We start from the raw sequence: 21,775 nt of genomic DNA on the forward strand, positions 1-21,775 counted from the left end.
CAGCAATTCCAATACAAGTAAAAAATGAAGCTGGAACATCTAAAGATAACCAATCTCAATATAAATGGGAAACAAGTTTTGATAATTATGCTTTTAAAAAAGGGTTTATAAATAAAGATTCAAAATATACAAGAATACCATCAAAATACGTTCCTAAAATCCAGGAAATGGAAGGAGAAAGAATGCTTGATTTAGACTGTAAAAAGAATGAAAAAGAAATTTTCGAAAATTGGTTGAATTCCTTTTTATTAGAAGCTTTTACTAATCTAAAGCTTAGTGAATTGTTTGGAAGAGATATTTGGAATTATATAGGATTTCATACTAAAGGAACTATAAGAGATTATATGACATCAATAGAAAACCAAATAATAGAAGATTTAGCAACAAAAACAACAGCTTATGATAAGATATTATATATAATGATGATTCTATATAAAGAATTTTTTGGAAAAAATATTATAGATCATAGACAAGAAGTATATGATAAGGAATATCAAGAAGCAAAAAACCATTTAGCTAATATCCAGATATATGATCTATGTAATGTGGAATCTTATATATGTGAATATAGAATACATTATTACAAATTAAAAAAAGAAGATAAAAATCATTATCTTATTATGTATATAACAAAACTTCCATATCCTGCTAATGAATTTATAATGGGAAGATTTATAAGAGAAATAAATAGAGGGACAATTGAAAATAATTTTGGTGGAGCAACCGCTGCAATAAGAGAGGAAATAAAAGAACGTTGTATGCAAGAAGCCACTCAAAAAAGATTTGCAAATATAATTAGAATTTGCTGTCAGGATAATGAAGAGATACCCAAAAAATATGGGCTTAATAAAAATTTTCAGAGAAAAAGAAAATATCAATTTAGAAAAAAAAAATACTATCCAAACTGGAGAAAAAAGAGGTATTTTAGAACAAGAAATAACAATAAAAGGCAAAAAAGTGACTATTGCCCAAATAAAAAAGAAAACTGTAAGTGTTGGTATTGCCAAGAAGAAGGACACTATGCAAATGAATGTCCGAAAAAGAAGGATAAAAAAGATCTTACTAAACAAATAGAAATTGCTAAGTCTTGTTTTATGGAACCTTTAGAGGAATCTGATGATAACCTAGACTATATTTTTGAATAGGTCTCAGAAACAGACTCAGAGACCGAGTAATAATGCCACATTTATTACTATAAAAATAACAGAAAAATTTATAAATGCTTTTATAGATTCTGGAGCAACACAATGCTTTGCTAGTTCAAATATAAAACTTGATTGGAAAAAATTAAAGAAACCATTAAGAGTTAGAATAGCTGACAAATCAATACATAAAATTGACCAAAAAACAGAGATGACTGAAATTTTTATCCAAAATTATAGGTTCATTGTTCCATCTATATATATGTTAGATTCTAGAATGGATTTTATCATAGGAAATAACTTTTTAAAACTATATCATCCATTTATTCAAGAATTAACATATATAGTTTTAAAAGCTCCACACGATTCTTCAATAAATCAAAAATCAAAACGTATAAAAATACCAACTACTACTATAGATAAGATCTTAAAATTTAAAATATTTTCTATATTAGAAACATGTTATTTAAATTTATACTTTCAGATAAACATTCCAAAAAATAATCTTGAAATAAAGATAGAGGAACTTTTGGATGAAATTTGTGCTGAAAATCCTTTAGATATTAAAAATACAAATAGCGAATTAGTAAGCATTAAATTAAAAGATCCTACAAAAGAGATAAATGTTCCAAATAAAATTCCTTATTCCGCAAGAGATAGAGAAGAGTTCTCTTTAGAATGTAGAGATCTTTTGGAAAAAGAAATTATAAGATTAAGTAAAAGTCCTCATGCAGCTCCAGCCTTTTATGTCGAAAACAATAATGAAATTAAAAGGGGAAAACGAAGAATGGTTATTAACTATAAGAAGATGAATGAAGCAACTATTGGTGATGCTCATAAACTTCCAAGAAAAGATTCTTTTTTAGAAAAGATAAAAAGAGCAACTTGGTTTTCATCTCTTGATGCAAAATCAGGATATTGGCAACTTCGTTTAGACGAAAAAACAAAGAAATTAACTGCTTTTACTTGCCCAACAAAAGAATCAACAAGTGTGTTACTCTATGAATGGAATGTATTACCATTCGGATTAAAACAAGCTCCACGTATTTATCAAAGATTTATGGAAGAAAATCTAAAAGAGTTAAATGAATTTGTTTTAGTGTACATTGATGATATACTAATTTTTACAAAACAGGATAAAGAAGATCATCTTCAAAAATTATTAATAGTTTTAGAAAGATGTAAAGAAAAAGGACTAGTTCTTAGCAAAAAGAAAGCAAGAATAGCAAAACAAGAAATAGAGTTTCTTGGATTAATTCTATCCACTCAAGGAAAGCTAAAACTTCAGCCAAATGTCCTAGAAAAGGTAAATTTATTTCCTAATAAAATAGAAGATAGAAAACAATTACAAAGATTTTTAGGATGAATAAATTATATTTCTGATCAAGGATTTTTAAAGAATATAACAGAATACACTAAAAGCTTATTTCCAAAAATAAGTACTAAAAAAGAATGGAAATGGGATGAAAAAGACAGTATGCAAATTCAAGGGATTAAAGAATTATGTGAAAAACTTCCAGAACTTTATATTCCAGAAGAAAATGACTACTTAATAGTAGAAACAGATGCTTCAGACATAACCTGGTCAGGATGCCTAAAAGTTAAGAAAGCTATAAAAAGTTTGGAACAAGAAAAAGAATCACTAGATTCTAAATATTCCCAAAAGGAATTACTTTGCAAGTATATTTCAGGGACTTTTACTCCAACAGAACGGAGATATACCACTCATGAAAAGGAAACTCTAGCAGCAATTAAATCTCTTAAGAAATGGAAAATTGATTTACTAGCCAGAGAATTTACATTAAGAACAGATTCAAGTTATCTAACAGGTTTCATACGATATAATTTAAAAGTTGATTATAATCATGGACGATTGGTAAGATGGCAATTATTTTTGTTACAATATCCAATAAAAATTGAATATATTAAGGGTGACAAAAATGTTATTGTAGATACATTAACAAGAGAATGGAGTTCGTCTACAACGCATTAGATCAAGAAATTCAGAAATACGAACAAGAACTTGAAAAATTCAAGCATTGTCAGCAAATAAGGACACAGATCCAATCCCTCAAGAAGGCCATCGAAGCAATGAAATCAACACAACAACCAAAACCATCAGAGTTCAGCCAGCTAAGCGTGGTGGAAAAATCAGGTGAAGAAAAAATTCCAGAAAATAAAACAATTGCTGAAATTATCAAAAAATCCACCCAAGATAAAAAATATTATGTAATTTATAATGGCCCCATGAAAGGAGTATATGATACCTGGGAAAAAGCAGCACCATTTACACATCAATCAAGGATAATTCATAAAGGAGGGTTTTTAACACTGGAAGAAGCAAAGGAATCTTTCAGGGAATATGAAGCTCTTCATCTATAGCAAACCCTAAAAAGAGCAGATAAAGCTCCAATTCAAACCCAGAGAACAGGAATAATAAGAAACATTCCTACAAGGGCTGAAATCAAGGAAAAGAAAAGGGTCTGTAGATCAAATCTCAGAGAAACCCTTAACATAGTCCTAAATTGGACTGAAGAAAAAAGGACAATCTTGGGATATTATTCTATTGCCAAAGAACAGCTAACAAAGCTGGTTATATTTCCAGATGCTTCCCCATCTGACACCTATCAGTTTTTCCAGTATGGATTAATTGATACAATTTTAATTTTTAATGATTTGAAAATTATTAGTGAGTTTCCTGCAGGATTTATTGATGCAGTAAAGGGATTTAAAAATATGATTGACAACGTAAATCCAAGGGATATATCCCTAAAATTTACGAATAGTCAACCTATTTTTAATGAAGAAGAAGAATGCTTGGTTCCATCACATCAAGTAATCTTCATGTTCGTTTTTTCAGGAAATTTTCAACCAATTGATCAAGTTCAAGATTTAACAATCTACAGTCATGAAGGAAGACTAGCCAGCACACTAGCAAGGGTCTTCGAAAGAACTCAAAAGATAACAAGGGAATCTCACACAAGAATCAATTATAAAAGCAGAAATACTTTGCTTGTGTCCAGTAAAAGGAATGAAATTGAAGAAAGAGAGATGAGACTCTTAGTAGAATTTGAATCAACATTCTACAACTTATCTGGACTCTTAGAAAAGCTCCCCGAAGGGATAAAGAGGAATCTCTGCTATTTGATAAAAGACAGAGAAGACCACAAGTGCCAGCTATGTGTCTCAGAGTTATCTGAAGAAAGCAATAATGAAACGGAATCAACCCACATGATAAAGGAAGGAGACAACGCATCTGAAGGCCACATAATGAAAGAGGAGGACAGCACATCTGAAGCATCTCTCAACATTATTGCATAATGACGTAAGCGCTTAGGTCATAGAGCACCAACAATGTAGCTGGTGCAAGATAATAAACAATGACGTAAGCAATGACGTCATAAGAAGGGTAAGGATGGGAATTGTCCATCAGACCCAACCATTATAAATAGGTTGCTTAGGCAATTGTAGAAATCATCAAACCATAGAAAGCAGGAGGCTAAGAGTACTCATATGCTAGGAGAGCAAGGAGGAAGCTGTCGAGGCGATTCTATAGTTTGAAGAAGAATTCCCTTAGGAAAAACCAATTCTAAACTCTCCTCTGGAGTTAGTATCTACAATCTCCCCTCTGGAGATAAAAACATCTTATGTAAAATATACTAAATAAAGGAAGTTTTTCTCGAGAAAGGTACGCCTTTATCCTAATTTCTTAGTTATGAATTATTTAGAAAGTTTAGAATTAACAGAAGAATCTGATTATTATAGATTAACTGCTTTATTAGATAATGAAAGATAGGCTGTTCTAAAAACAGAATTAAATCTCAAATCAAATGAAAATTTCAATAAGCAAAATCTTTTAAAAGAAGTTTTTAATAGAAAAAATATAATATACTATGGAAAAATTCAACTTGAAGCCCCTATAAAGATAAAATCCGCCAATGGAGAACTTGAAATAGCTTTGATAAATGATGAAGAATTGAGTAAACAGATTGAGAAAATTAAGGATCAACAAAAAGATCTAAAATTGGATGGATTCATATTAGTACTATACAAGTCTTAATTAAATCTACATATATGAAAGGAATTAATTCACCAATAAGCTTAGCAATCTGTGATAAAAGAATTACTGATGACCCAATAGATCAAATAATTGAAATTGTTCATGGAAACTTGGCAAACGTAAATGTTAAATTCAATGCTCATCTTGGATATGCTATATCTTTATCAACTGAAAACCTTGGAAGATCTATAAGTTTGGCTTATAAATTTCATAGAAAGAATCTAATGGAACAAGACGATGAACCTTTTTCAATTACATATGCAATAAATTATGCTTTAACAAATAGCCATCATAGTATAATATTTAAAAACAGGGAAAGAATTTATGTTGATGAATTATTTCAGAAAATTGTAAAAACAGAAATACCAAAATATAAAGCTATTGAAAACCCAGTTCTATTATTAAAAGAACCATCAGAAAAAATTAGTTTCATCAAATTTTCAAATAAGAGAATCTAAAATTAATAGCCCTTTAAGTTTATCCAAGTTAAAGATTAAAGAAGAAAATTCTGAAATAAAAGAATTAACAAAAAAGGTCGAAAAATTAAATGAAACCCTAAACATTAAATTATGACAATAAATAAAGAAAAAATATATGTAACTTATCAAGACAAGAAACAAGAGCTCTTTGAAAGAGAAAATCGGTTGAATTATTTACAGTTTTCTGAAATAAATCAAAGAGCAATTGAAGCTCTAAAAATAATTTATGACAAGTTAAAAAGAGAAGTCGAAGAACTAGAAAAATTAATAGAATCTCTAGAAAATAGTGATGAATCAATGATAGAATTTGCAGAAATTTTAAGATAAATAATGAAGCATATAAAGATTGAAAGACCAGAAAATAAAATAAATAGGAAAAGGGCGAAAAAATTAAAAAGTAAAATAAAGGAGTATAAAAGGGAATTAAATAATTTTCAGATCGAAATTGATGACCTTATAATAAAAAGGATAGAAATAAGAATAAATATAAACAAGTTAGAGTTAAACTTAAAAAATTTATAAATGCCTGGAAAATCATATTATGACTTAAAAGAATTAAAACTGTTAAAAGAAAAAATGGAAAATGAAGTTGAAAAATTAAAAAGATATTTAGAAACAACAGAAAGTGTAGAAACAAAAGAAGTTTTTGAGGATTTAAGAAATTATATTAAAGAAAAGACAAACAGATAAAAGATTTTATATACAATAATCCATGCAAAAAAGAATATTATAAACTAAAATAAGATTGAAAAATCAGAATTATAAATACTAGTAATACGGTCAATACTTTTTATTATGAATTGGCAAATTATTCGAAGAGTTAATAGAAATTTCAAAAAAGAAATTAAAAGAAAAGACAACTTTAAAAAATTGGTATCAGAGCCAAGTTAACGATTAAGGGTAACACTTTCTCTTTAAGCAATACTTTTAATGACACGCTTTTTTAGCCACAAAAAGACAAAAATCTGTACAGACACATCTGTACACTAGATGGCTTGTTATATATTATTTGTGTATATATATAGAGTCTCTTGATGGGTACTTATTGCTTGTCTTCAATGATTGTGGTAGAAGCTGAACGAGCGATTATTTAAATCAGTTTCTGGAGTTTAAAATTGAATATTTTGATTTTTTTTAAGATTTAAAATATATAAAATAATTTTTAATATTTATTTTTATTAAATAATATAATCTCTTCCATTAGTTATTAACAATAACGATTAAAGTTTAAATTAATAGAAAAGATAATATTAATAATTATATCTTTATTGTTTAATATTTTTTTAAATAAAAATCTCTTTTAAAATTATTTGATTTGTACATAGATTTTTTTATTTGTCTTATGTTAATTTTTTTATTTTAATAATTTACCAATAATCGAATTCTAGACTTTTTGAACATATAATTCTAATACCATATAATAAAATTACTTATTCCAAAAGTTTAAGCTGATAAAAAAAGACAACATTAATATTTATATCTTTAACACAGATACAAGTTAGACAAATTAATCCATAAAATAAAGTATAAAAATGTCTCCCAAAAATTTAAAAATTTTAAAACTTTTAAAACAGTCCTTTTTTATTATTTATATATAATTATTTTTAAATTAATAAATTTTAATTTCTTAAATTTTTTATTTATTTACTTCAAATTTAATTATTTAGATATACAAAAATTTCTATGTATTTTAAATTAATTTTAAAAAGATACTATTTTTCAAAAAAAAATAAAATAAAATAAAAAAAATTATATTTATTTTTTATTATACAAGATTTTAATTTAATTTAATTTATATGTATTATATTCCATGATTATTTTTTAATGATAAAAAAATGAATTAGTGTTGTTTGAAAAGATAAGAGAACTCTTGTTTTAACATTAAATTTTTTACATAAATAATTAAGAATATTTATTTAAATATTTATGAAAATAACACTTTTAAACTTGCCTCTAATGCAAAAAAGTCATCTTTAAAGTCAAATTTATAATTTTTGGTCAATCATAAGTTCAATGTAACTCATTTATAAAATTTTAATATGAAATTTTTAATACTTTACAACACTTAAAAAAAATTTGTCTTAGTAAATCTAGGTATTCTGTTCGTGTTTCTTAGAGTATCTATAATACTTAGTTTTAGTTCAATTTTATTTTGAGCCCTATAAAATCCTATATAAACATTTGTGGGAAATAAAAATTGATTTGAGACTCAATGTGAGATTTATCATTCCAGTACTTTGATTTCAACTCAATTTAAAATTTATATAATTTCCAATTATTTCATTTAATGTGTTATGCAAGAGACATCATTTGCTTGATTTTTTTAAAGTGATATATTCTCTCTTTACTAATATCGATATCATTTTAAATAGTAGTATATCCAATGCAAATTTTAATTTTAAATTAATTCAGTTTCTATAAATGTAAAAAAATGATACCCAAAAAATATCTCATTGGAATTGTTCTTAGAAAGCTTATTTTAAAATTTATTGGTTGTAATATTATACAAAATAGACTTACAAATAAAGCTAATTGTGCTATCACGCATTTAGTAATTATGCCAAAAAAAATAAATTTTTTAATTTAAGAATATTTTTCTAAGTTTATTTTGAAAAATAATTAAAAAAATTCAAAAAAATTGTTTTAGAATTTTTAAAAAATTTTAAGGATTGTTTTGAAATTTTTTAAATTTTTTGTGGATTGTTTTGTACTTTAGTTCAGGAACTGATTTGTCCGGTTAAAATAGATAAACACTTAGTGGCAATATATGTGAGGTTAATGTTCCATATTAATAATTACTGTTAATAATTAACGAAAAAAATTGTATTATCTAATGAAAGTAATTTTTTATCCATCATAATATCTTTTTTAAAGTACCATTTTAGTATATTCATAAAGTTTTATTATGATTGATATTTAGGTTAACCATCAACAATGCACCTAAAATATCTTAACGCTGACAAAAATATTTTAAAATTTATTATTAACAAAAATATTTTTAAATAATTTTAAAATGTGTTAAAAATGATTAATCATGATCAGAGACCTATTCCATTAACAGAAAAGTGTAACATAATTTACTTGTCAATACCAAAGTGTTGTTTGCCACATAAAAATAATGTTTCGTTTGTTACATTACTATTTTCTATTAATGTAAAATGTCTTAGTTCATAAATGTACATTTTTGTCACATTTTAAATATTTAAATATTTTTATTTATAACAAAATTTAAAAATATTTTTATTAACAACAAAATAATTTGAATATATTTTTAGTAGTTTATCAATCTTATTTATTACTAGGACTTCTTGAACCAAAAACTTTCTATTAGAAATTAAAGTATATATTATAGGGTTAAGTACGATTTTGATTTTTAAGATGTAGGTCCAAATTTTTTCGTCGCCAACCTTTTTTTTTCATACAAAATTGTCTCTAAAGTTTAAAATAAAGTTTTAAAATTGTCCTTTTTAATTTATTTAAATATTAAAATTTTGGACCAAATTACTCGTAAAAAAATTATAAAATAAAAAAATAAGAAAAAAATATTTCTATTCCTTTAAATTAAGAGAGAGAGAAAGTAGAAAAAAAAAAGAAAAAGAAGAAATTGTCTATAATTTATTTCTGTTTCTATTTTTTCTGCCACTTCCATACGATTTTAGTTTTTAAAATAAGGACGATTTTAAAAATAAATTAAATATTAAAAAAAAATTAAAAACAAAAGAATTTTTTGATTAACTTTTAAAAATCAAAATCGTATTTAACCATTTATTATATTACCTATCACGCGTTTATTATTATAGTTATTGCTACATACGCATTGACATGATAATTGTAAATATATGTTTAGATTATAAAGAAAAAGAAGGTGCGAATTGAAATAATATATAAATGGAGAATATATCTTGTAATGGTATATATATAATGTTATATATTATTTTCGTTTATATATATAGTCTCTTGATGTGTACTTATTGTCTTCAATGATTGTCTTAGAAGCTGAATGCTTTAAACTTAAATTGTTGAATTAAAAAATCTCATTTTGCCAGCTGGAGATTCAGAAAATCTTGTAGTGTTAAAAAGAATTAATATTATTATATATATAAAAATCTTTTTATCATATAAATTTATATAAGTTGGTCTAAATCCAACAAAAATTTTTTTAGTTTAAATTGTATTAAATACGTATTTTTTCTAACTCTTAAATAATGTAAAAACTATTATGGCAAACAATTCTTCTCTATCAATCAAAATCGCAACACTCAAAATTTAAATAAAGATCAAAATCTCTCAAAAATCTTTCAAAATCGTCGCAAAAAGTGAAAAAAATTTCAAAACTGAATTTGAAAAGAATTATGAGAAAATAAAATGATGAGTTTGGAAAACTCCAAATTAATATTTGTGATGAGCAAACATTATTAAAATACTTAATTGCAAAATTATTAATTTAATTTTCATTTAACATATGTTAATTAATAATTTTGTGATGTAAGATTTTTAATTGGGCCGAACAAAAATAAAAGAAATGTTGCAAAGCCCAAGTGAAAATTTTGTTCAGCTTTGATTTCAAAGATTATAATCAACAAAGTGAAGCTGAATTATTATTGGGTCAAGAATAAGTTTTAATGCTATAAGCCCATGTTTGGTTCTCATGCATGATCCAAAACAAGTGGAAGAAAGAAAGCAAAATTGCTTTCAACGGATCCAAAATTCAAACTTGTGTTGGATTTCAAATTACATTCAACTATCATTTATTACATGGGAACTATGAGAGAGAAATTGACAAATTGATTTGATTGCATGCACCAAGGCTACACGCTTGTCAGCAAAGAGAAAGGGAAATTAATTCACTTTTATTCTTTATCTTTTGGTTCATTAACCACTATTCATAATTTTTCTTTTCTCTCTCTCATCCATCTCTTTCTCTTCTTCGGTTATTACACAGAAAATATTGGTAGCCATAGAAGCAAATGTAAGCTACCGAAAGGAAGGGAGAACAAGCTACAAGACCATCATGATGATGGCACGAAAAAGAAAAAGTAAAGTAAGCTGTGGCTAAGATTTGCATCACTTATGGTAAGATTTTGTGATGAGATCTTGGCTTTTTCATGCTCAAAAAGGAAGATGAAGATTCGGCCAGCTTGAGGGAGATTCTTGAAGCATGGCTTGTCTTTGATTCTGCTCAACCACCACAGGAAGTAGCTAGAGTGGCGAAGTGATGGTTGAGGCAGAGATTGAAGCAGATGAAGTCATCATCATCATGAAGCATCAAGGGCCAGAAATCCATCTTGGAGAGGAAGCCAAGGATGGAGCGCTCGGATTGATGAAGAGTGATGATCAAGGAAGAACTAGAGGTAATTGCATGTTGGGTTTTGCATGGTTATCTCTTCTCTCTCTATGTGGCCGAACCGGTTCTGTTTGTTGAAGGAGGAAGAAGTTGGTTTGGGTGTTAGTTTCAAGTGTGAAGGCTTCCCTCTTCTTTAAAAAGAGAGAACAGTCACTGTTTGGAGCAAGGAGTAAGATTTGAGAGTGCAAGACACAGAGTTTTCAGAGCTACCTGAGCTAACAAATTTCTCTTCTCCTTCAATGTTTTCTGTTTTGTATTTTTCTGTTTAATTTTGTCATGTCTTAAGTCTCATGGAAAAAGGCAAACAGTGAGGTTTGTATGAAAAAGCCATAGAGCGGAAAAAGGCAGAGAGTGCAAAATTAAAAGAAAAAGCCATAGATGTCTTAGAGTTCCTTTGTACATCTGTGTTGTGTTTCATGATTCTGTGGGAATCCCCTTGTAAGTTGGGTTAGCACTTTACAATTTGTAATCTGGATGATTATAGTGAAATTCCATCACTGTTGTGATGGAGACTGGATGTAGGCTGCACTGCACTTAGCAGCTGAACCAGGATATATCTGGGTGTTATCTTCTCTCTCTTCCTACTTCAATTCTGTTTTTACTGTTCAGATAAAAAATAAAAAATGTCTCGTGTCAAGTGACGAGACAAAATGAAAATGTCTTGTGACTAGGGACGAGCTAAAAACAGAAAAGCTTCCTCTAAGTCCAGCAAGTGTCAGCAAGCAAAAAGGGGGCTAAGATTCAACCTCCCCTTCTCTTAGCCACTGAAACCATCATAAAATAAGAAGATGAAGAAGAAAAAGCAGCCGAAGATAAAGAGGAAGAGTTTTAAATTATGCAAAACTTATCAGTACAAAAACACAAAAAATTCTTAAATAATACACATAAATATCTTAATTTTACACTAAAATTTGTTACGAATACATAAAAATATTTCTTTTAATGCTACATTTTTTCTTTTTTTCTTATTTATTTATTTCTTTTAGTTGAATGAATGTAAATTCATCATCTTCCAAGTAATTTTGCATCATTATGTGTTTCTTCTTCTCCTTTATTTGATTTTTTTGTTTTTATTCTTGTAAAGAGAGTAAAACAAAAAGAAACTTGAGAAGGTAAAATAAGAAGAAAAAGATGAATAAGAAAAAAAGAAAAAAAAGTTGGTGATGATGATGAAAAAAAAAAGAAGAAGAAACACCAAAAGATGAGAAGGAGAAAGATGAAAAATTTTGAATTATGCAAAAGTTATCAGTACATATATAACAAAAATTCTTAAACAATACGCATAAATATCTTAGTTTTACATTGAAATTAAATTTTCTGCAAATACACAAAAATATTTCCTTTAATAGTGTATTTTTTTCTTCTTTTCTTTCTTTCTTTTAGTTGAATGAATGTAGATTCATCCTCTTTCAAATAATTTTGTAGTATTATATGTTTCTTCTTTTTTTTAAATTTTTGTTAAGAGAGTAAAATAATAAAAAATTTGAGAAGGTAAAACAAGAAAAAAAAATATGAATAAGAAAAAAAAGAAGAAGAACATGATGATGATGATGATGATGATGAAAAAGAAAAAGAAGAAGAAACAACAGAAGATGAGGAGGAAGGAGAAAAAGAGTGTTGAATTATGTAGAACTTATCAGTACACATACACCGAAAATTCTTAAACAATACACATAAATATCTTAGTTTTACACTAAAATTTGCTGCAAATACACAAAAATATTTTCTTTAATACAAAACTCTTGCATTACATTCAATTTGAACCATCAACGATGAACAACAATTTTCACAAACAAAAACAACATTATTCACTTACAGAATCATAAACTACTAATCAAAACATTAACTAGAATCGAACCACACCTCAACCATTTGATTGGATTCAAAACAATAATCCAATTCGCACTAATTCAATTGACAATCTAAACTTGAATCATTTATTATCTTCAACAACGATATAACTGTATAAAACTGATTTCAGAATTTGATTTCAAAAACATAGAGAACGAAAGAAATCGCGAAAAATGAAAAAAGAGAATGCAGAAAACGAACGAAAAAAAAGAGAATGCAGAGATATATGGATGAAAACGTAAATTGAAAACGCCGAAAAAATTTGAAAACGGAAATGAAATCTTTTTGAAAAAGGTAATTATATATTTGCACGTTAATTGAAAAGTTGGTTAGATAGTGACGCGTAAGGTAAATTAAGTTAAAGAGACTTGTATAAAATTATATCAAAAAATAACTTATATATGAAAAATATTTGTTGATATTTCAACACACTTTTAATTTTACTTTGGACCTGTGCGAGCTTTAAACATTATTAACTTTTATTTATGTATTATAATAGTTTAATTTATATACACGTTTAATGTAAAAGTAATTATACAGATATTCAATCGATTAATATTTTTCTTTTTACATTATTAGTAATAATATTTGATATGATATAAATATTTTTCAGTCTTTCAGTTCCAGTGTTCCAAAATATCACGTCAAAATTTAATTTAATTTTATATAGGGAATGCATAAATTAAAGATAATTTATAAAATTATATAATTATAGTATATATATTATCATTCCACTAAAATTGTTTTACTCTTATATATCGTCATATGAAAACTATTTAAAAAAGAGTTTAATTTTAATATATTTATAGTTAATTTTTTTTTATATAATTATCCAATAAAATTAATGTATCTAAATAAATTTTAAATAATAAATTTTAAAAATTGAATATTTTATTGATATAACATTATTATTCAATTAATATATGTATAGAATCTTTCTACAAATGGAATTCTTAAAAAAATAACCTCGTCATGATATAAAGAAGATGAACTTCTCATCCTCATCTTAATTTACTTTTAGGAAAAAGTATGATAAATGTCCTACTCATCTCAAAAATGTTTTTAAATTGATTGAATTTTTTCCTTCATCAAAATTATTGATTACCAATAGTTAGTTTTTGCTGCTATCTGATTGTACCTCCTAGAATTTCTATCATCTACATGTGAATCGTACTAATTTATATCATTAAAAAAAATAAAAATAAAATACTCACACTTCTAGCAGGAATGAGCAATAACTATATGACGACTTCATCTCATTCAGAGTGTAAAATTTAAATCACGGTCATATTCGTTAGCATTGTAGCAGAGTATCTAGTCTATCTGTGTCATCATATGAATATTTTTTAATTAATTTTATGCCTAAGGAAATATTAAAGTTTTAATTAGGAAATAGATGAAAGAGACAAATATGATTTGTTTCTTACCTATGACATGTGATTACTTTATAATAATACTCTTCCTATTGGTATACCTGCATCAAAATTAGTTTTAGTCTTTTAGTTATTGCATTGATAGGATTTAATTTGAATATAATAGTTAATGAATATAACTTATATGATTTTTTTATTAGATAACTTATATGATTTTATCTTTATGAAATTTATAAGATGATGGAAACAGGCTATGAAATATAAAGATGTTCATTCTAAAAATATTAGTACTGAGGTGTATATTAAGAAGAGAATCAAGAGCTGTTAAACTAAAAAAGAATAAAAAAAAGTTGAAAAAATTTGTATTGAGAATAATAAAATGGTATAAAAATGAAGAATATAATTACAATATAATTGAAATAGTCTGTTATTTATAGCTAAATTCTAACTATCTTTTAAAAATATAGAAAAATTTTAACTGACTCATAACTAACTGAATAGAATAAAAAAGTTTTTAGTTACCTGAACAGATTAAAAAAACTTCTAGAGTAATTTTTAGTGTCCAAGCTAATCGAACTGGCGCCAAACGTCCAAATCCACCAAACTTGGCGCCTAGCGCCCATATATCTATTATTATCTCTAGTTTTCTTTTCTTCTGTTTTGTTTGAAACTTGTTACTTTTTCTGGTGATTTTGGTGTTACTGCTGCTACTTCTTTAATGCTCAATTTGCTTCTAAAATTCAAAAACGACTCAGATAGAATAACTTTTGTGAGAAAGTCTACTATCTGAACTGCACTTGGGATGTGACTCACTTTCACCTCCTTGCTGTTTACATAATATCTTATAAAATGAAGATCAATTTCAAAGTATTTGGATTTAGAGTATAAAATCGGATTGGCTGCAAGCAATACTGGACTCTAATTATCACAATAAATCAAGGAAGCCTACTTTGCAAGAAATTTAACTTCACATAACAGATTTTTTACTCAAATTAGCTCTGCAACTAGATCTGCCATACTTTTGTACTCAACTTCTGTGCTAGACCTTGCTACTGCTGTTTGCTTTTTGGATGCCCATGAGATTAAATTTAACCCGAAGAATACACAATAGCCGCTGCTTGACTTCCTATCATCCGAATCACCAGCCCAGTCAGAATCGCTGTAGGCTATTAGTACTATCGAATTCTCTTTCTGTAGATGCAAATTGCAAACCGTAATTAGCAGTACCACTCAAGTACTTGAGTACTCTCTTTACCATCTTCCAATGACTTTCCAAAAAGGAGCTTGTAGAGCTTGTGAACATTGTATGAAATCTCAAGCCTTGTTACAGTTAAGTACTGATTTGTTGTCAATCAAAGACCTATAACATTGTGGATCATGAAACTTTACTCCTCCAAATGTTGAAAGCTTAACTGCGGAAGGCAAAGGAGTGTAGTAAGAAGTGAATCCCACCATATTTGCTTTCCATAGTAGCTCTTTTATATACTTTTGTTGAGTTAGAATTAAGCCTCCATTGTCTGTTTTGTTCACTTGGATGCCAAGAAAATAGTATAGCTCTCCCATGTCCTTGAGAGCAAACTTTGTCATTTAGCTTCTTAATCACCTGCTTTATTATTTCTTCTGATTCTCCTGTAACAATTATGTCATCTACATATACTAACACAAATGTTTTTACCCCATTATTGTAGCTTTGAAACACTGAAACACTTGGCTTGATAGGGTGAAAATCAATGTGTTTTAGACCATTAGTCAAATTGTGGTGCCACTCTCTTGGTGCCTATTTCAAACCATAAAGGGCTTTTGTTAGCTTACATACTAGTGCTGGATCTCCTTTCTCATATCCTTGAGATTGTTTCATATAAACTTCTTCTATCAAATCACCATGTAGGAAGACATTGTTAACATCAAGTTGCCTGATTACCCACGAATTTACCAATGCAATGGACAGAATCAATCTGATCGATGTAGATTTTACAACACGGTTATATGTTTCTATAAATTCAAAACCTGATCTTTGTGTATTTTCTTGAGCCATTAGCCTTGCTTTGTACTTCTACAAGGATCCATCTAAATTATATTTTGCTTTAAACACCCACCGGCTTCCTACAGTTTCTCTATTTGGGCATAATTACGCAAGTTTTCATGTCTTATTTTTTTATCAATGCATCATATTCTAGATTGATGGCTGCTTTTCACTCTAGATTGTTGAGAGCCTGTTTGACATTTCTTCACTCCAAGCTTGTTTGAAAGGCTTTAGGTTTTGTAATTTTAGCTTTGCTCCGAGTGACCATTAGGTGAGTATTTTCAACTGTAATTATAGAGGTAGATTCAGAGATTGAAAGGACTATTTCTATGTCATTAATAGGTATTGAGATTGGAATTGAAGATGTTTCTATCGATCTTTGATGAATGCTTGTTAAAGGATGAAGGAATAAGGTTGATGGCCGTATGCTCAACTGAGGTTGTGGTGTTAGGATAATTATGTCTTGTTGTGTATGTAATTGAGGTTTATTATAATTTGATGGTTGAGAAGATAGAATTAGAGAAGAGGAATTTGTGATCGTGGCTGGAGCTATTTGTATAGTTGTAATAGGTATGGAAGTTGACAATTTAAAAATTGTTAGTATTTGTACAATTTATTGTTCTGTAGTTGATTGACCTGTATCAGCAACACCTTTTTCATTCAATTCTTTAAAAGAAAATCTGTTTTCAACAAAAACTATATCCCTAATGAGGATTTTTTCATCTTTAGTAAGGTATTTGTATCCTTTGTGAGCAGTGTCATAGCCAATAAAAGTACATAGTAAAGATCTAAATTTTAGCTTGTGTCTGTTGTAAGGCCTTCGATATGGGAAGCAAAGACATTCAAAGGCTCTGAGGCTTTCATAGTTTGGTTTCTTCTCGAGCAGTTTCTCAGGGTGATTGACTTTCGAGTACTGGTGTTGGTAACAGATTGATTAACTTTGCAGCTGTGGTGAAGGCCTCTCCCCAAAATTTTGTAGGCATTGAAGCTTCAGCTAAGAGTGTAAGCACTATCTATACTATGTGTCTGTTCTTTCTTTTTATTGACATGTTTTGCTGATATATATGTGGGCATGAGAATTTGTGTTGCACTCTTTTAATTTGTAACATCTTTGACAAACTAACATACTCAGTAGCATTATCACTTTGAAGCATCTTTAATTTAGTGTTTAATTGTAATTTAACCATTTGTTAAAAGTGATTAAACATTGATTTTAGTTGAACTCTAGACTTAATATAAGATACATCCAAGTGAACTTAGAAAAGGCATGAGCAAAGTGCACAAAATACCAATTTTCATTATCATCTAAAATGGGTGTTAGACCCCAAATATCTGAGTATACAAGTTCAAGAAGTGTTGTATACACTGATTGTGAGGATGAAAAAGGTAATTGGTGAGACTTTCCAATGCAACAAGTTGAACAAGTTTTTTTATTAAATGAAAAGGACAAACTACAAGATTTAAGTACATATGACACAGCATTATGATTTGCATGACTTAATCTTGCATGCCAAAGTAAAAAATTGTTCTTATTCTACAAAGAAGATATATATATATATATATATTGATTGTAGGTATGTGTGTGTAACATTGAGGGCTCCAAATTTATACAAGTCCCTATCATCAACTCTTCCTTCAAGTACAAGCTCTTTAGTTTTCTGTGTTTTAATGCAATATTTATTAGCATGAAATTCAAAGAATATTCTATTATCACAAAAAAATTGATAAACACTCATCAAATTCTTGGTGATTTCAGGGACATAAAGCAATTTTCTCAAAGTAAGCAATCTAGAGCTCAAATCAAATTTAAAACACATTTTTTCAACATAGTTAATTTGCAAACTTGAGCCAATTTCTATCACCACTTGTTCATCTCTAATGTATTCTTCTTTCTCAGCCAGATTTTGTGCATCATAAGTCATGTGATGTGTAACTCTTGAATCAGGATATTAATTTTAATCCTGAATAGTTGAGGAAATTGCCAAGACATTGCTGTAGTTTGTCTTTGGTTGACCAATTATTTAATTGTTGTTATAACCATTACCAGATTATTCTCTGTCATATCTATACCAATAGAACTTTACAATGTGTCCTACTCTATCACAGACTTGGCATTAAAGCCTTGTATCTAAGTAACTTCTTCCATCACTTTGCAACATTCTTCTTTTGCCATATTGATTTCTACCATAATTTTCATAGCTGTTGTTTTCTTGCAGTAATCTTTTTTGATCTTGAGACATTATGCCTCGATCATACACACCTCTACTTCCTCTGAACATTCTTCTTCTAGAATTTTTTCTTATTGACGAATTATATAGTTGATTGTACTAATTCTGTAACTTATTCTGCATTTGTGATGATGACGGACTTTGTGAGTGCTGCAAGTCTTGAGCTACATTTGCTTGCGCAAAGGACTCAGATCTTCGAAATCTTGACAACATATTTTCATGAGCTAACAACAACGCCTCCAATTTTTCTACTATTATACTTTGTGATATGGCTAACACTGAGGTTACCATTGAACCATACTCTTTAGTTAAACCATGTAGAATTATATTTACATAATCACTTTTTTTTCATCAGTTCACCTACTGAAGCCAATGCATCTATTGTGCTTTTTATGGACATCACACACATAGTTACTGATCCACCGATCTGAATAGTACTCAATTTATTTTTTAATTGCATCACTTTTGCTTTAATTTATGAAGAGAAATGATCTTCTAATCTTTTTTATACCTGACATGTGAATATACATCCAACCATCCTTGTTGTGAAAGGATTTGACATCGAAGCTAATAACCATGATTTGAGTAGTGCATCTTGCCTTTTATATTTCTGAAATTTAGGATTGATTGCTCTATTGGTAAGAAAAGCTTGTGAAATTTCTTCTACTAACAAGTGATTCAACATATCATTCCCTTTAATTGTAGATTTTATTTGATCTTTTTACTATAAATAATTGTTTTCATCCAATTTCATGGATATTGGAGTTGCTACAAAATTTTGTGTCATCACGTACTCTCGACTTGACTTCAATTCTGGTTTGATTGACTTGCTGCAGAAATGCACGAAAGCTGCGGCACCATAAACTTTGATACCGTGAAGATATCATTACTTATGTGTATATTGAGAAGAGAGTCAAGAGCTGTTAAATTTCAAGAAGACTAGAAGAGAAAGAAAGAAGTTAAGAGAATTTACATTAAAAATAACATAATAATGTGAAAATGAAGAATATAATTACAGTGTAATGAGAAAAGTCTACTACTTATAGCTAAATCATAACTACTTTCTAGAATTATAGAGAAGCTATAACTGACTCGTAACTAACTGAATAGAATAGAGAAACTTCTAGTTAACTGAACATATTAGAAAAACTTCTAGAATAACTCCTAGTGCCCGAGCTAATCAAACCAGCACCTAGCGCCCAAACCTACTAAACTTGGCGCCTAGAGCCCATGTATCTCTTAGCGCCTAGTCCCCGTATATCTATCACACTCAATCACAATTAATATTTTTTTTCTAAAAAAAAAAGAAAATATCAGAAATTAATCTTTTTAATAAGAAATAAAAATAGTTAATATTGGTTTAAATATAAAATAAATTTATAATAAAAATTAATCATTTATTATGTTCATATATATAAAAATAAATAAATAAATAAAATTTCATACATAAAACTACATTTGTTTATAGGTACAAGACACTGAGACAGAAACAAGAAATATAAAATCATGTTGGCAGATGAAATATAGATAACAATATTGTGTCCAGAGATACTAAAATAGTATTGTATCCATCATGACAGAAAAGACACAAAGACACTAACAAGAGAGATAACTTATTTTTTATTTTTTATTTTATTATTTTTATTAATTTTTTATAAATATATTTTTTATTGTTATATTTTTTCAAATTTTTAAAATAAAAAAAATGTGAATAAATTAGACTTTTATATTTTGTTTTAGTTTATTACTAAACAAAATATAAAAATACTAGCTTTTATATCTTATTTTCAATGGCTTATCTTATTTTATTCTTAGAACCAAATGCAGTTTAAATTATTAATAAAAGTCGTTAGTACTATTTCTTACCTTATTAAGAATTTTTTTTAAAATAAATAAAAAATTAATTATTTTCAAAAATAAATGATTTCATTTTTAATTTTCAGGATATATATTTTTTTTTTGAAGTTTAAAGTAAATTTGCCCATTGCAACAATAAATCTGTTAATTATTATGAAGTTTGTCCACTGCAACGTGCAAACTTTAATATTTTTATGAATTTCGCCCATTGGAGCGGTGAATTTTGAGTGAACTTTCCTCCACATCCAGTATATACTCGCATACACTAATTTCTTTATTTATTTCTTATTTTTTCATTCACCTTTTCTCTTTTACACTTCTCATTACTATACTTTTTATAATGTTTGAAATATTACTATTATCAATTTATTATAATGATAAAATTACGTTTGATGAAGATGAATTTATTGTATTTATTGCATTTAATTTATTATTTTTTTCATGTTTTATTGATTAATTGTATGTACTATAAAATTTTTTAGCGTTATTATCTCTCTTATTTCATTCGGTAAATATATAAAAGTTGGTTGTGCAAAAATAAATACAACAAATTTATTTTTGTTAAATATAATTTTATCATCATTTATGATAATAATAATATTTCAGACATTATAAAAAGTATAATAACAAGAAGTATAAAAAACAAAAGATAAAACATTTGACGTGATGCTAACTAATTCATTAAAATATGGGATTAATTAATTAATTGATGAATAAGGTGATTATTATAATTATTTTGTAAGGGACCCAAATATCCCATGAGGAATCAAATCAAGAGAAGATGATGATGGAAATGGGAGCGGCAAAATGAATAGAAGGGAAATAGGGAATCAGCATGTGATAAGCACATGATTTTCGATGGTATGGCTGATTGACACATGGCAGTGTCTATCAAAATACTCCTTTTTTTTTTTCTGGAAAAAAAATAGAAAGATATTGTAGTTCAACATACTGTCCATAAAACGAATTGCTTGGCACATGCGTGTTACTAATATAAACAAATCAATTTGATAATTTTTGCAAGTGTACAGGGTCACTAATTAAGTAATAAAAAATAGTTGTTTTTTTTTTTTTAAATTAAAGTATAAATTCAAATAAGTTTATTATTTATATTATTCTAGAGTAACTCCTATGCATTCCCTGCTCATTCATCAATTAAAAACATAAATCAATTCTTATGTTTATGACTCTTAAGAAAAGCATGAAGAAAAAACTAAATAATTATATAATTCATTAAATTAGAAAAAAATGAACAATAAATTACTTGCGTGTAAATTAACAATAAATTTATAATTAACTATTGATGATACGATAAGAATTTTCGTTTATGAAAAAATAATTGGGATCTAACTGCATACACTGATTTTGATTAATTTTTTTTTATTCCCGCAAATTAGAATCTTGAAGCCAGCCAGCCA

This window comes from Arachis stenosperma, chromosome 9 (assembly GCF_014773155.1).
Source record: "Arachis stenosperma cultivar V10309 chromosome 9, arast.V10309.gnm1.PFL2, whole genome shotgun sequence".
Taxonomy (NCBI): Eukaryota; Viridiplantae; Streptophyta; class Magnoliopsida; order Fabales; family Fabaceae; genus Arachis; species Arachis stenosperma.